The 14,371-nt window shown below is 39.9% G+C and overlaps 1 protein-coding gene across 1 annotated transcript in view; it reads right to left on the minus strand.

The window, feature by feature from the left end:
• ntm (neurotrimin) overlaps window positions 1-14,371 on the minus strand; it is a 475,162-nt gene that overhangs the window by 220,599 nt on the left and 240,192 nt on the right. The gene's annotated exons all lie outside the window — the stretch shown is intronic.

Consider the following 14,371-nt stretch of genomic DNA (forward strand, 5'->3'; position numbering starts at 1 on the left):
TGGGAACATTTAAAATGACTGAAAGTGGCTTCCCTCATCATCAAAGTAAATCACTAAAAAACTAACTAACTCAAAGGTCTATATGACTATGACAACAAAGAAATCACCTGGATAGCTCAAACTGCTAGATTGAACAAGGCAATATAGCCCAAAAGGACAAGTCGAAATGGAGTGAAATGTCCATTGGGCTGCAGGTCTCTATAAAAATGGAAATGATAATCAATTTTTGTTCAGTTGGGTGACAGCTGGATAGAAAATATTCATGCAGATTTGGATGATGTCACAGTCAATCCACGCATCACAAGTGTGAAACACATGTTGTGAAACTGACTGTGGGCACATATTCATCTGAAAAATGGTACCTTAGAATAGCTGGAAAAAAACTGAACCATTGCCTTCAGACCAGGTTTGTCAATGGTGCAATTGCTTTCTGCTGCCTCAAGCTAGCAATGCATCCGACCACATCTCATTTTAAGACCAACAAGCCCATGGGCGCACAGATAAGCACAGTACATTTTGTACTTACACAACATGGGCGCTGGGTGTGAAAATGACAGCTGTGTTGGTTGGAAACTAGCAATGACACTTACGCTACACTGTGCTCCTCTTTGCGCTGTGGTAAGACAGGGCCATATGACTTCCCTACCATGTCTGTGGCTCTCAGCCCCAAATCCATTGGTTCTACTGAAGATGTAAATCTTTAAAAATGGCTCACAAAAATATAATCAAATTGTTTAAAAAGGCAGTAATTTAATCAAACAGCTGGCCAGTGTAGTTTCTAGCAAACATTCAACAAAAAGGAGGAAACAGTGCATTTTTGGGGCATTGTTTTCATTGCTGGATAAATGCAATTATTTGTTTTTCTTTGTCAGTTACATTTACCTTCATACCTCAATTACTGGCTCAACGCACAACTCAAACAACTTTAACTTTTAACCCAAATCGAAGACACCCACTATGCTGGTTGACCAACAGGTGAGTGCTGGATCTGATTAAAATACTGAACGCTCATAGTGATGACTTCCACATTTACTGAGGAATTCAGTCTACTTTTGATAATTCCTGATTCCTGACTGCTGAGTGCTCATTAAGCTTAAAAGTTGTTAAAAACTTTGAGTAGTGCAGTGGTACACACATGCAGCGTGGACTGGTTATAGTAGGACAGAGAGGCTGACTGTGCTGATTGTATTATGCTAGGTGAGTACAACAACAAACTCACTAATCGATGTAACTCACTGGACAGAGAATGATATCAAAAACCACTTTGTATGCCTATATTCTATTCTGTATTCTAGTATTTCCCTGGTAATAATAGAACATGTTACCCAGAGCAACAGTGTGGCTCATCAATGTGTTTTTAATAGATTTAGTTAACACTGGCGCTCTATGGAAGAGATGGATGTCATATACAGTATAAGGGCCTGGATACACGGACAAAACTTGGTGTTGGTTTGGGTCTATTCATGGGACCTACTGACAAGAAAAAAATGCCAAGTATCTGACATGTTTCATTTTGGTTACAACACTTTGCTTCTTTGCATGTCTTGAGGGACTTTTTTGATTTCACAAAACTTCAATCATAAGAACTTTTTTATTACAGTCAAAGTATCTCTTGGCTAGTCTTCTCATCTTAAACTGTCACAGTCTGTGTTTCACCACTGGAGTTATAGACCTACATATTACCTATTTGGGGCATGATAATGATGACGTGGATACTCCACACAATAGGGTCTAAAACTGCCGGCCCAATTTAAACTACACCTTCATATGCTATTGATATTAAAAACACAATTCTATGTTTAAAAAACATGAGTTGACTTTTATTTTGAAGTAGACTCATCACAGGAAATGCAATGCGTTCAGGTAGCGCCACTGTCGTTCATCAAAAGTACATGTACAGTACAGTACAGTGGATCAAGAAGGAGCTGCCTGAGGAAGAGCTGCAAGCAACGGGCTGCACACCAACTTCAGTGAGGTAACAACTCCTTTTCCTTCACTGATGTTATTAGGTTCTCTGTTATCAAAGGGCTTTCTTGTTGTACTTGAATGCTGTAGTGGCCCTCCTACGAGATGACAATACCAGCAGTGGCCCCGAGCTAATTTGTCATTTGCCACCCAGTCTATAATGAACTCTGTCTGAACTGGCTATATGTTCAGCTGCTATGTATGTGCAGCTTGTTAAAAAAGCAGTATGTTAGCAGAGGAGGATCTGGGCAGAGTAAACGGTGGCTTTCAGCTTGAGTAACACCAGGGGAAATCCCACTGCAATGAGCTAACAGGCCACAGGACGAGGCTGAAGATGGATCCAGTGTGATTAGCTGCTGTTGAAACTGGGACTGAGTGCCATGCTGGCAGAGGATGGTTAAACTGAGTGCTCCATCTTAATAAATGCGGAGATGATCTTTCCTCTCCACAATCCAAAAAAAAAGTCAAGGGAGATAGCTTAATAACATGGTGTCATCTGACTGATTAAAATTTAAATTAGATGTTTGAATTAGAAAAACCGAATCAATATTGAAATGATACACCGCTGACAATGAGACAAAGAACGCCCGACATGAAACGGGTTTGATTTTTACTCTGAAGCTATCCTGCCAATCATTAAATATTAAAATGTTTCCCAGATCCCAGAGAGAGAGAGACAGTCGGGCTGAGGCTGAGGCTTTGATGATGCGTTGGCTTGTCCCAGGCCTGATGAATGATAATAGTCTCTACGTCATTGAACTTCACTAACTGGGCCTGCAATGTTTTTTTTCCCCAGTAGAAAAGTAGCTAGAAAACGCACGAGTTTGGGATCCATTCTCTACAATGATGCATGATGGAAGTTTGAAGTGCTACAAACTTTCTTTGCATCTCACAGTGTCGAACCACTATACATCTTCATTACCATAAGCTGCTCTTTCAGGCTTTGGCTCCTCACATGAACAAGCAGTTAATTTAGCGTGTGGAAAGTGATGGTAGAACATTCAGTGTATCACTCTCACACTGCAACAAATGTCCATCATGAAAAATCATTTCTTTCAGTCACTGTCTCTGAATTTAAAAAGTGGAAACTCATCCTGGAAAAAAGAAAAAGATTCCGCTCATTTCCAAACCATTTGCAGAACGTTTTCTTCCATTAACTGACTATCTTGAAATCAGAAGTGGAAAAGAAATGAAGCTGTGTTGGAAACTCCCCGGACAGCATTTTTTTAGGAAGATTTTGTTGTTTCAGTTATTCATATTCTTTAGTTCAGGGGTCTTATGAGTTTTACGCCCCTTGACCAGCAGCATATGACTAAACGCTGCTGAGCATAGGCTCTGCGTAGGTGCTTGCCCTACACCATAGCCAGACAGCACCTCCCCAGAAATAAATAAATATATATATATATATATATATATATATATATATATATATATATATATATATATATATATATATATATATATATATATATATAAATAAAGTCTGGGATTTATTTTTATATTTATGACAGCCATCACTAAGCTTGACCAAATCAACATGCCACAGCACGTTCAGATAATGCTACATTAGTTCTGATGATTTTTCTCTATCCACGCAAATGCCTGCAAACATGCGACTCATTATCATGTCAGACAGCCTGATTGAAATGACACAGTATTGACCAGTCATTGATTTATGGAATATGCAAACCAAAATAAAATTCATTTTTCCTGCTTCAGTCCCAGACAGTTCTGTTTGTGTCCATGTTATGAAGATAAATAGCATTGCCTTGCCTGGCAGAGACAGAAGATGGGGCTGGTGCTCTATAAGAAATATCTTCAGGTTTGTCAGGCCTTTTTCTCTCTGCTTTGTTGCTGAGTTTGCAATACTTATTGTGTTATTTAGCCATAGCATTCAATCAAAGTCTATCAGAGTCTCTGACAGGCAATAACATTCTTCATACTATAACCAATGGTCAAATTCAGGCTTACTTTTGAAAGGAAGGCATGCCTGGATCTCCCTATCGCATGATAACTAGACTCAGAGAGACAGCATTTATTCTGCAGTGTCAGATAGCTGAAGGGGACCAGAGAGTTGTGTCTAATTCGTGTATACATTATGAATAAAAGAATGGGTGCGTGCACTCTTTTGCTCTCACTCTCAACATCTTTTTTGTTGGGTGAGAAAAGACAAACAGCATTTATTAACATAAAATCCAGCTAACAGAACTGTACCCTGGAGGAAGTGGTAAGTAAATAACCTAATAAACAGACACTTTGAAGTTTTGAATATGTGCAGACAAGCAGCGGAGGGGAACAGGGATGGAGGCTCTGGTCTGAATTGTAAGTACATGTGTTTTTTTAAACTGAATCAGCTGTGTGCCCAGCATGGGTATGTTCATATGGTAGATACTGTGAGACACAAATGCAGGGATCATTAAAAGCACACATACTTTCTCCTTAGGTGGTTTACACTCATGTACATTTCTTATGCCACTCAAAGTTTCTAAATCCCTCACAGAAATCAGCACTGATGGAAGTCTTTTGGACCAGTCTCACATCTTCTCATCAAAACAAAATCATGTCCCAAGTCCTTAAGTCTCAAGTCATTTAAAACAGATCCAATGAAAGTCTCAAGTCTGTCAGACAAGTCTCAGGTCTATGAAGGTCTGGAATTAAAGTCTTAAACACATTTTGTAAGGTTGTTTTTTTCAAACCTCAAACCATTAAAGCTATACTTCAAAAAACACATTTTGTTTCACATACCAACCATTCCTGAACCATTATTCATCACAACTTGAAAGTATTTTATATCTTTGCATTTCATGGCTACACAACTGTGTGAACAATTTGTCTATCGAGGTGAACTCCAACTCAACATAAAGCTTACTTTACTCGAAGTTACTCGAATGGATATAAATGTTTTCGCCACACTATGGAACAGGGTGAACAGAGGTTATTGAAATGGCTTTAAAAAAGAAAAAGAAAAGCTTTCCTCATGAGGCCTCTGGCAAAACTACTAGTGCTCTCTACTATCTTTTTTATCACCTGCACACTGGTCAGTCAGGAAAGCCCTTTGGCGGCCATTTGAGGGGGGAGGATTAGCTCGACTATAAGGTACCTTTTACCTTAGAGTGCAATGTAGGACTGACCTTGTTATGATTCATACAAATGCAGCACATGGAAAACCTTACACCCGCTGGCAGTGAAAGCTCTGGTGCGTTTAAATTCCACCAGTAAAAATGGCCTTTCCACATTAGCATTTCTATAATAAAAAAAAAATTAAAATGTGCATGTCTCGCATTTTATTTCTCTGTCACTGAATAAACACACTGCTATGAGGGGAATATTTAAGTGTCAATATTTTAGACACAGATTACAATAATCCGGTGGAGTAAAACTATACTTTTTCACACACAAACAATGCAGCATATGATGATTGTTTTCACACATTAGTTCACAAGTGGAACTCATTATTCTCAGTCTGGGAGTGAGCCTCTGCAACACCATACACTGCATGCTGTCTTCATGGATTGCTTCAGAAAGATGGGGAGGGAAGATGCACACCTTTTCTAAAGTAATACCGTTTTTCCAACACTAATGCGGCTGGCTTTTTTCATGCTTTTACCCTTTGCCTCACACTCTCATCGTCTTCAAAGCAGATAATGATACACTTTAGAGGATGAAGGGTTTTTAAAAAGTAGAAAAATGAGAATTATGACTGATCCAGTGAAAAAGGGAAGACATTTTAAGGAGTGATTTACTCTGGGAAGTAGGCAAAGGAGTCTCGACTGCCTGCTGGACCTGATGCATATATGAGAAGTGTGTGCTCGGAATTCACTGCTCAGAAAAAAGATGTTCCAGTCTTATTAAAGGGCTACTGCTGCAGGAAAATAAGTCTCGGCTTGGATTTACAGGACTACACAACGGTGACTCTTTTGATGTAACATTAAATGCCACCATGCCCATAAATCATCTCAACTCAAAACTTAATATCTTTGTTTTTTTGTACAATTACTGAGAACGCTGAAATGGATTTTGTGTTCGTGATCATTCTTGCGGTGCCTTTACACACCGTCTCCTCTCAGCTGAATTTCTGCCCATATTCACACACAGCTTTGGAGCGTACTGTTGCCTGTGATTCATCTCCCGCTGATCTCGCAGCTTATCAGCACACTCAAGATTTACTGAATAAATTCAAGAGGTGCATTGCTGCCTTCCACAGACTGGTACCAGCAGGATCGAAGGCCACGCTCTGGCTCAGCGACCAGATTTGTGCTGTGTCGAGCAAATACGGTGAGGCTAAATGTAATTTCAAGACATTCGATCGATATGTTTTTTTAACCGTGCTTAAAGGCGGCAGTATGATGCGAAACCAAAGACTTTTTTCATAATGAATCTCTTGAACATTGAGAATCAGGTAAATAAATATGACATATGTGACATGTTGTATGCATGTATCTTATGTTTCTTCCTTTTTTCCTTTGGTAGAAGAAATGAACAGCCCCCTCCACCAACATTACAAAAATCTGTTTCTCATTTACATGTAACAGAACCGGTGCCACACACAAAGAGACAAACAGTATCTTGGGGCAGAGACAAGTGCATACAGTACATTTACAGCTGAGTGGTGGTTGAATGTGACTAAATGTCAAATGCTGTACTAACAGTAAGTGCAGATACATGTGCTACCATCTTATATTACTTGATGTTACACTTTCTATTTGGCAACATTTAGGATTTTTTTTGCTGGAGATTCTGTAAACCTGATGTTAATGGATAATCATTATCCAACAGGACTACATTTTTTATTTGTTGATTGCAGGGAGAGAAAGAGAGAGAGAGAGAGAGAGAGAGAGAGAGAGAGATTGACTGCTGAATGAGCTAGATTCACTTTCAATAAGAGAGAGAGCAGTGCACTATGCTGTCAATTCATATGCTTCTCTCATTAGAAACAGTCTGAAAAGACTTTCAAGGCAACATAGAGACAACAAAATTTGCCAGCAATCCTCTCTACCTCCCATCTGTCCTTGCAGGAAATGCATTGTGCGGTGAGTTAAGCACTGCTATCGTTCATCAAAAATGCCTGTATGGAGCAAACAGGGGTCATTTTCAGCATTTGTTGACAGCGGATAAGTTTGAAATATGTCAGGGAGTAGTTTTATACAGTCTGTGGGAGTAATGGAGTAAGAATAGCTGTTCACTGAAGAGCTGCAGGCGACAAGCTGCACAACTCCAAACTTCTTAGTAAGGTAACCAACTCATTCTCTCGCATTAACATTATCAGGTTGCCTGTAAGCACTGGGTCTAAAATATTGCCAAATAAGCGCTTTAGCTTTTTGCTTCAAGAACAACTCCTCCGCCATCATTTTGTCAGTCAGGTGCCCTACTCTCATCTTGTTATAAAAAAATGTGAGTGTTCTACTCCATGCTTCGACTCTGCTCCCGGCCCCCCTGACACTTTGTAACCGTAGTGTCCGTCATCCGATTATGTATTGATTAAAAAAGAAAAATGAGGGTGGGGCTGGTGACCCTGAAGTAATGTAATCAGGGTCTGTCTGATCACTGTGCAACACCAGGAACAAACACTACCGCATCAAGCCTAAACCATAATCACAACAGTTTCCAACCTCATTGTGGGTCTGTTGACCTCACTGTTATCCTGTATAAAATGTACATGCCCCTGGTACACCCAGAGCGATCAGCTGATCTTTGTCCCCTTTAGAGCTTCATACATGCTGAGGCTCTCCTACTGAGCAGACATTCTGACTGTTCTCGCAGTTTCTACTGCAGCATCAGGAACAAGGTCTCTTACTGGTTGCTCACCTGCAAACAGCAAATTGCTGGATGTACCCCTGCTGAGAGCAGGATCTGGGCCTCTGTGGGTGTGGAAGATTGTCTTTCCTTCTGCATGCTCCATAAGAGAAGTCATTTTGTCGGTGGGGAATCACCCCTCCTCATGCAGTAAATTACCAAATTTAGATCACAGAGCCTGGAGTGAGAAATGAGTTGAAACATGGTGCCTAGTGGCTATGACAGGCCAAACTGACTGATAATGATAAATAGGTAATTGTCTGCGCCCTGTTAGTGCCTGAAGGAGCTCTGCGTCTGTCTGAAATTGCAGCAGTAAATGTTTGTTAACACTATAAATATAACAAATGTATTTGTGTTCCAATCTCCCAAATGGCATGTTGTTTTTAACAGCGGTAACAAAAACAATGGCATGAGGGCGAAATTTAAATAGGCCACAGAGAAATAACAGTTTGCACCTCCGCGGTATGAAAAGTCAACTTTTCTCTCCTGATTGCTAAAAAAAGATTCTCTCTCCAACAATGAACTGTCAGCAGTGCTAAAGGCCATGCTCATATTTGTATTTGCTCACTGACAGGATGATGTATGTGTCATTAAGACCCAACTACACAATTAAACTGTGTCAAATTAGACAGACAATAATATTGGGAGGCACATGGGAGCAAGAGACTACATGCTGGTCCATTACCCTCCCTCCTATATCCTCCAGCTCCGAGCCACTTACTCAAGCTGTTGCTAAGCTACAAAAGCTATGAGAGCAGTGGAAAGTCTTCATGGCAGAGGCGGTAATGAGCATTGTTCTGTGAAGTCTCCGCCATTGATCCGTCAGGGAATTTTTAAATATACTGTACAGTACATACGTACAATATTCCTAAGCTGTGTAAAGATAAAATCCTCCCTGAGCAATAGAGCAGCTGTTTGAAACAGAAGTGGGAGAAATTCTCGGAGGCATTTTAAAAGGAACAGGACATGTAAGGGACGATTGATGTGATATGTTCACCAAGCTAGAAACAATGCTGCACAGTGCTCTCTATGTTATGAAGCATATTTCTGTCACTGGCTTAATAATGACCCCAAATCTACCTGGCTTACTCTTGAGGGGGCGCAAGTAACTCCTATTCCTCTCAGCAACATCTTATATGTTTCCAAGACGTGTTTTAATCTCAATACTAAGAAGAATGTTATACTTCAGACCTCCCCAAAAGTTTGGAAACTTATAAGGAAATCTCAAAACCAGGAGGGTTTTCTCTCTCTTCTCACCCCTGTTTATTTAAATCCTGATTTCCCCCCTGGATTACAGGATCAGGCCTTCTCTGTCTGGGCCACTAGAGGCATTAAAACCGTAGGTGATTTGATCTTAAATGGTTATGTCCTTCGACCAAGTCAGAGCGAAATATAGCCTTCCCCAAAATATTTTTTTTAGATATTTACAGGCACGTAGCTTCATTATGTCACTTTCCAAATTACACCCTAACAGGTTCACTCTCTCACCTATTGAGAAGATATTGCAGAACTCTGACACAGAGAAACTTATCAGCAGGTTCTATGGGGCTCTGTCAACTCCAAATATGGACTACACTGCCCGGATAAGGTCCCTCTGGGAAATTGATTTTGGGGATAGAGTCTGGAGGAGCCCCACATGTTGTTTGTCTACCAATAAGGCTAGGGAATTACAGTTTAAGATTACTCACCGACTTCAAATCACCCCTGTAAAACGTCATAAATTTAATCCTTTACTTTCAAAATTCTGTAACAAATGTAAAACTGCTGAAGGTACCTATTTTCATTGTATTTTTGAATGTCCTTTTGTTGCTGATTTTTGGTACGTGCAGGGAAATCGATGATATTTTGAAGAAAAAACTGTCCTTAGACCCAATTTTCTGCATTCTCGGTGTACAATCTACAGAACTTAACCTCACACCCTCCTCACTGAGGCTGCTCCAGGCCCGGCTTTTTAGCGCTAGAAGATGCATCCTCCTTCACTGGACACTCGACACTACACCTACCATTGTACACTGGAGGAGGAGTGTGATGGACTTTATCCCCCTTGAAGCTATCAGCTTATGGCAGAAGGACAAACCATTTCTCTTTTTTAACATTTGGAACTCTTTTTTGCATTATATTGGAGAGGACAGGGCTCAGGCTCTCCAGAGAGGTTTATTTGGTTTAGCGTGGCCCGATGTAGATGAGCATAGCAATAGTTAGTTGACCAAGTATTTTAGTTTTTGCTTTTTTTTTTTTTTCTCTCCCCTTATGTTTCCGATCACCCCCAACATGTAGTGTTTCTGCCTTCTATGTGTGTTTGTTTGTATATCTATTTAGTATATTTGTCTCCCTTAGTTGTAATTTATCGTACTTTGTTATGTATATGTTTATGTCGGCATATGTGTGTATGTAAGTAAAAAAGAATAAAAAAATAAAAATAAAAAAAAAATGTTATGAAGCATTAAAGAGTATCTCTTGCTGACCTCATCTTGCTACAGTCATGCAGTAGTGTACTCAAGGGTGTGTTCTGGCCCAACCACACCCACAGACTTCAAACTTGGAAAAAAACTGGAGTTACAAGGTTCCTTCCTACAAACAGGGATAGGACCCCTGAAATCCCGGCCAAAGCAAACAAATGTTGCTCGACAGTGTACATACTGTAAATGTGTAGAATTCACTTTTCAAGAGAAAATTCCAAATTGCTAAGTTATGAACTCTGCAGTGTAGAATCAGTGTCACTCACTATCAGCTCATGATCCTCACTTGTGTACTGCTCAGTTTATCTGCTGCAGGGCAGAAAGATTCTCAGACGTATCTGCTGCTGCATCCATCACATACTGCCTTTGCAATGACCTGCGAAGATCAAGTTACAGTGTAACTTCTTCATCTTAGATGTTGAATCTCATATTCATGACTGCTCTAAATATAACACGTTGTGACTGAACCTTTATAGCATTACATTTGAAAAGAAATGACGAGATTCATTTTGCATCTGCATTGTCTCAGCTGTCTGTATAAATTATCCACGACAAACACCACTTCAAATCCATACCACATTTCATTGTGGGCAGATAAATGGAAATATTATTAGCCTTTATATACTGAAAGTAGCACTGGCTTGTCAGTTTCAGTAGGATAGACATGTTTATAGCAATATTCAGTAGATCACCTCTATTTGAGGGTGGCAGTGCAGTGTATTCAACATATCCTAATTAACTTGTAACTCAGTTCAAGGGCTGATATTCTCCACTGTAACCATGACCATGTACAAGACACTCAATGTTAAAACCATTTTGCTATATGACCACTGTTCTCTTAGTGGGCTTTCAGGACTATTGGAGTCCTGGATAGGTTACAGGACTGTTGTAATCACAGATTGTATCACCTTTGAATTGATACAAGTATCTCTTTTGTCTAATGTGCAGTGATTGATGCAGGACTAAAAAAATCAAATTGTAATTAAGGCTTGCAGCATCAAAATGTGTGAAATGTGAAGAGTAAATGTTGAAATGTGTTTTACAAGATTCTCCAATGGTGACACTGTGCAGTTTACTAGAGCATACACATTTACTACACTGAGACATGCTGGAATCAGTCAACTGCCAAAAGTGGTACACTGAACATATAGTAGGCTTATTATCAACCAAAACAAGTTGAAACAAGGAGCAACTTCAGACAATCATGAGGGTCATCTCTACAAACCTGCATTTAAATTGTTTTTTTACTCATATGCAGTCTTTTGTGTCAGCATCAAGGTCAAAATATATAAATAATATTTGTTTAATGTGTGTGCTTTATGTATTTAAATGGGCATGTCATTACAGGCTTCTAAAATGTACACACAGGCTTGCATAGACAGCACATTTGGTATCAACTCCTACAGGCCAGAGCTTCTTCTAAAGGTGACCTCTGCTTTGTCCTCAGGTAAAGACTGGTGTGATACAGCCTGAACATTCAGACATTACAGAATAAAGATGGTTGGAGCCGATTAAGTGAAACAAAACTTCCAAACTTCAGTGTCTGCAGATACACTGAGCTGATCAATGAGTCATGCTGCACAAATCTTGTAAAATGTGTGCCAACACATATCATCCTGCATTGTGCTGTCTCTTTGACAGAAATGCTAGAAAGAAAAGTGAGTGAATATAGGAGAGTGAGTGAGAGATGTAATGAAATCTTTGATATAAAAGAAAGTGAAGGAGTCATTTTTCCGTGTCCAACCATTCTAACCAACGCCCTCTCCTCTCCAAACGTCCTTGGGCTGTCCTACAGTTTTGCTTTTGCCGATTCTACAGAGGAGGTTACGCTTGTAATGTGCTTCAATTTCCTCTAGAGGACAGTAGAGCTGCAAATAATTCAATAGCTAAGATTGGTGAGCCCAGGACTATTCTATCAAGTGGCTATCTCATCCTCATAGTGACACTTATGAGAATGTCCTCTCCAAATCAGGAAGATTGAGCCTTTTCTCTTTGTATTTATTTTATTTTTTCTCTAATCCCTTCTTCATTGACATTGAGGGTTCCAGAGAAACTGGACCACCCATAAAGCACCTAATTCCACAACCCTCAAGTCATGCTGGATGAGAAGATCAAAAGAAGCCAGAAAGTGACTCATTTTCACAACAGCTTCGAGAGTCTGTGACGTTTCCTATTCACAGCAACACACTCGACAGCAGTAGCCTGGGTGCTAATGTTGTGCTACCGTTTTTCTATTCATTTGCTCCACAGCAGGAGGGAAAGGGCACCAGTCTCATTTCTTCCTGGTTCTCCACCCTCTACAAACTGAGAGGATTAATAAAGTGGTTGTAGTGAGCCTGGCAAAGGTTCACCCGGCACCAAGCCACAGAAAGGTGACAACACAGAAGACAGAAAAATGAAATGAAAATGGGGATCTATTTTCTCCTCTAAGGGCGTGTGTGGTGTCCCCAGCTATGCAGAAGGATTGTTAGAGTGCAGGGTGGAATAGCTGTCTTTTACCAACTGAAAGAGGGCTAGATGGAAAGACTGTTGCAGCTTAAATATGGATATTCGCCTCGAAAGCAGAGGAGTAGATGACATAAGCAGGGCTTAATTTGTGCCAGAGGGAGAATCAGACATCGTTCAGCTATTTTCAGGCACCAAGGTCTTTCACATCTAATAATAACATTTTTAAAAATCCTCAGACAACTAACCTGCAGTATCACCCCTCTGCTCTCCTCACAACAGTGCAGGTGGTTTCCTTTATAGGAGGTTCATTTTATATATAACAGCAGACCTCTTAAGTAAGAGACCACTTTCACAAGGTTGGGGGAAACTCATGCCTATCAGACTAGGGCTAGTGTTAGTGTTAGTGTAGTGCTAACACACATTAAACATTTATATTGTTAAGTAATGGCCAAAAATGTATTTTGTAAGGACACAGTGACCTTGACCTTCAACCTTTGACCACCAAAATGTATTCAGGTCATCCTTGAGTCCAAACAAACTGTTGTGCCACATGTGAAGAAATGCCCTCACTAACCCTAACCCAATCACGGTCACAAGGATAGAAAACAAGAAAAGAAAAGCATAATGCCTCCGGCCACAACTATCTCCGGCGTGGATGTATAAAAAAGCTGCCAATAACTTCAGTTGATTAATTATGTAACGGACAGGTTAAACCACTTCACACTCCTCTATTGGCATTGATTTATTACTCACTAAACACCTGTGCAAAACACCATGTGAACCACTAATGCAATCTGACTTCTGAAGCAGCAGCATAAGGGTTTTTTTTTTTTTTTTTTTAAATAACACTGCCCTGCTATGCATTGGCACGAGGCATGAGACTCTAATCTTTGACATGGCACATCAGCAGGGAGATTATCTGTGACTGATGTCCTTATGTTAAAAAGCGATCTTGCAAGTGCTCTGAAACCTGCACTCTGCCTCCTGTCCCGGTGGATTATCTCCATCTCCATACTCCAGCACCTTGTGATTTATAAGTAAATTAAGCAAAGAACATAAAGTGCAGATTTGCAAGTATGACATAAAAAGGAAAGCTTCTTGGCAGCTGAAGGAATACATAAACTTCCTGGGAGCTTGTGTTAATCTTTAAGCATGCAGGCAGTAAGTGTAGATGAGGGTGCAGGTTAATTAATGAATATTCAATTAAATAATTTAGTCAAATAAAAAATGTTTTGCAAATAAAGGCATTTAAAAATGACCATTAAAATTTGGCAAAACTGTCTTCATACAATTACTTAAAGGATCAGTCTTGTATACGTTTCTTCAATGTGTGTGTACAAGTATTGTGTGTGTATCATAGCCTGATCTTATTCCTCTGTGCCATAGGTACAAGGTTTACACTGATCACTTTACATCACCAGGGTTGCAAAACAAAAGTGAATAATATCCTCCATCACAAAAACAACAAAAACGGAATCAGGCTCCGCTATTATTAAACTTACTGTATTATCAACACATACACACACACACACACACACACACACACACACACACACACACACACACACACATACACACACACACACTCACACACACCGTCCTACTGTTGCAACTACTCACCAGAGCACCGAATGTGCAACATTTTCCACTGTTTGTGGAAATGAATGAGCTTTTTTTTAAAGAAAGAAGGAAAGACATGAAATGAA

This window comes from Pagrus pagrus (genome assembly GCF_965226575.1).
Source record: "Pagrus pagrus genome assembly, chromosome: 14".
In the NCBI taxonomy this organism is placed as follows: Eukaryota; Metazoa; Chordata; class Actinopteri; order Spariformes; family Sparidae; genus Pagrus; species Pagrus pagrus.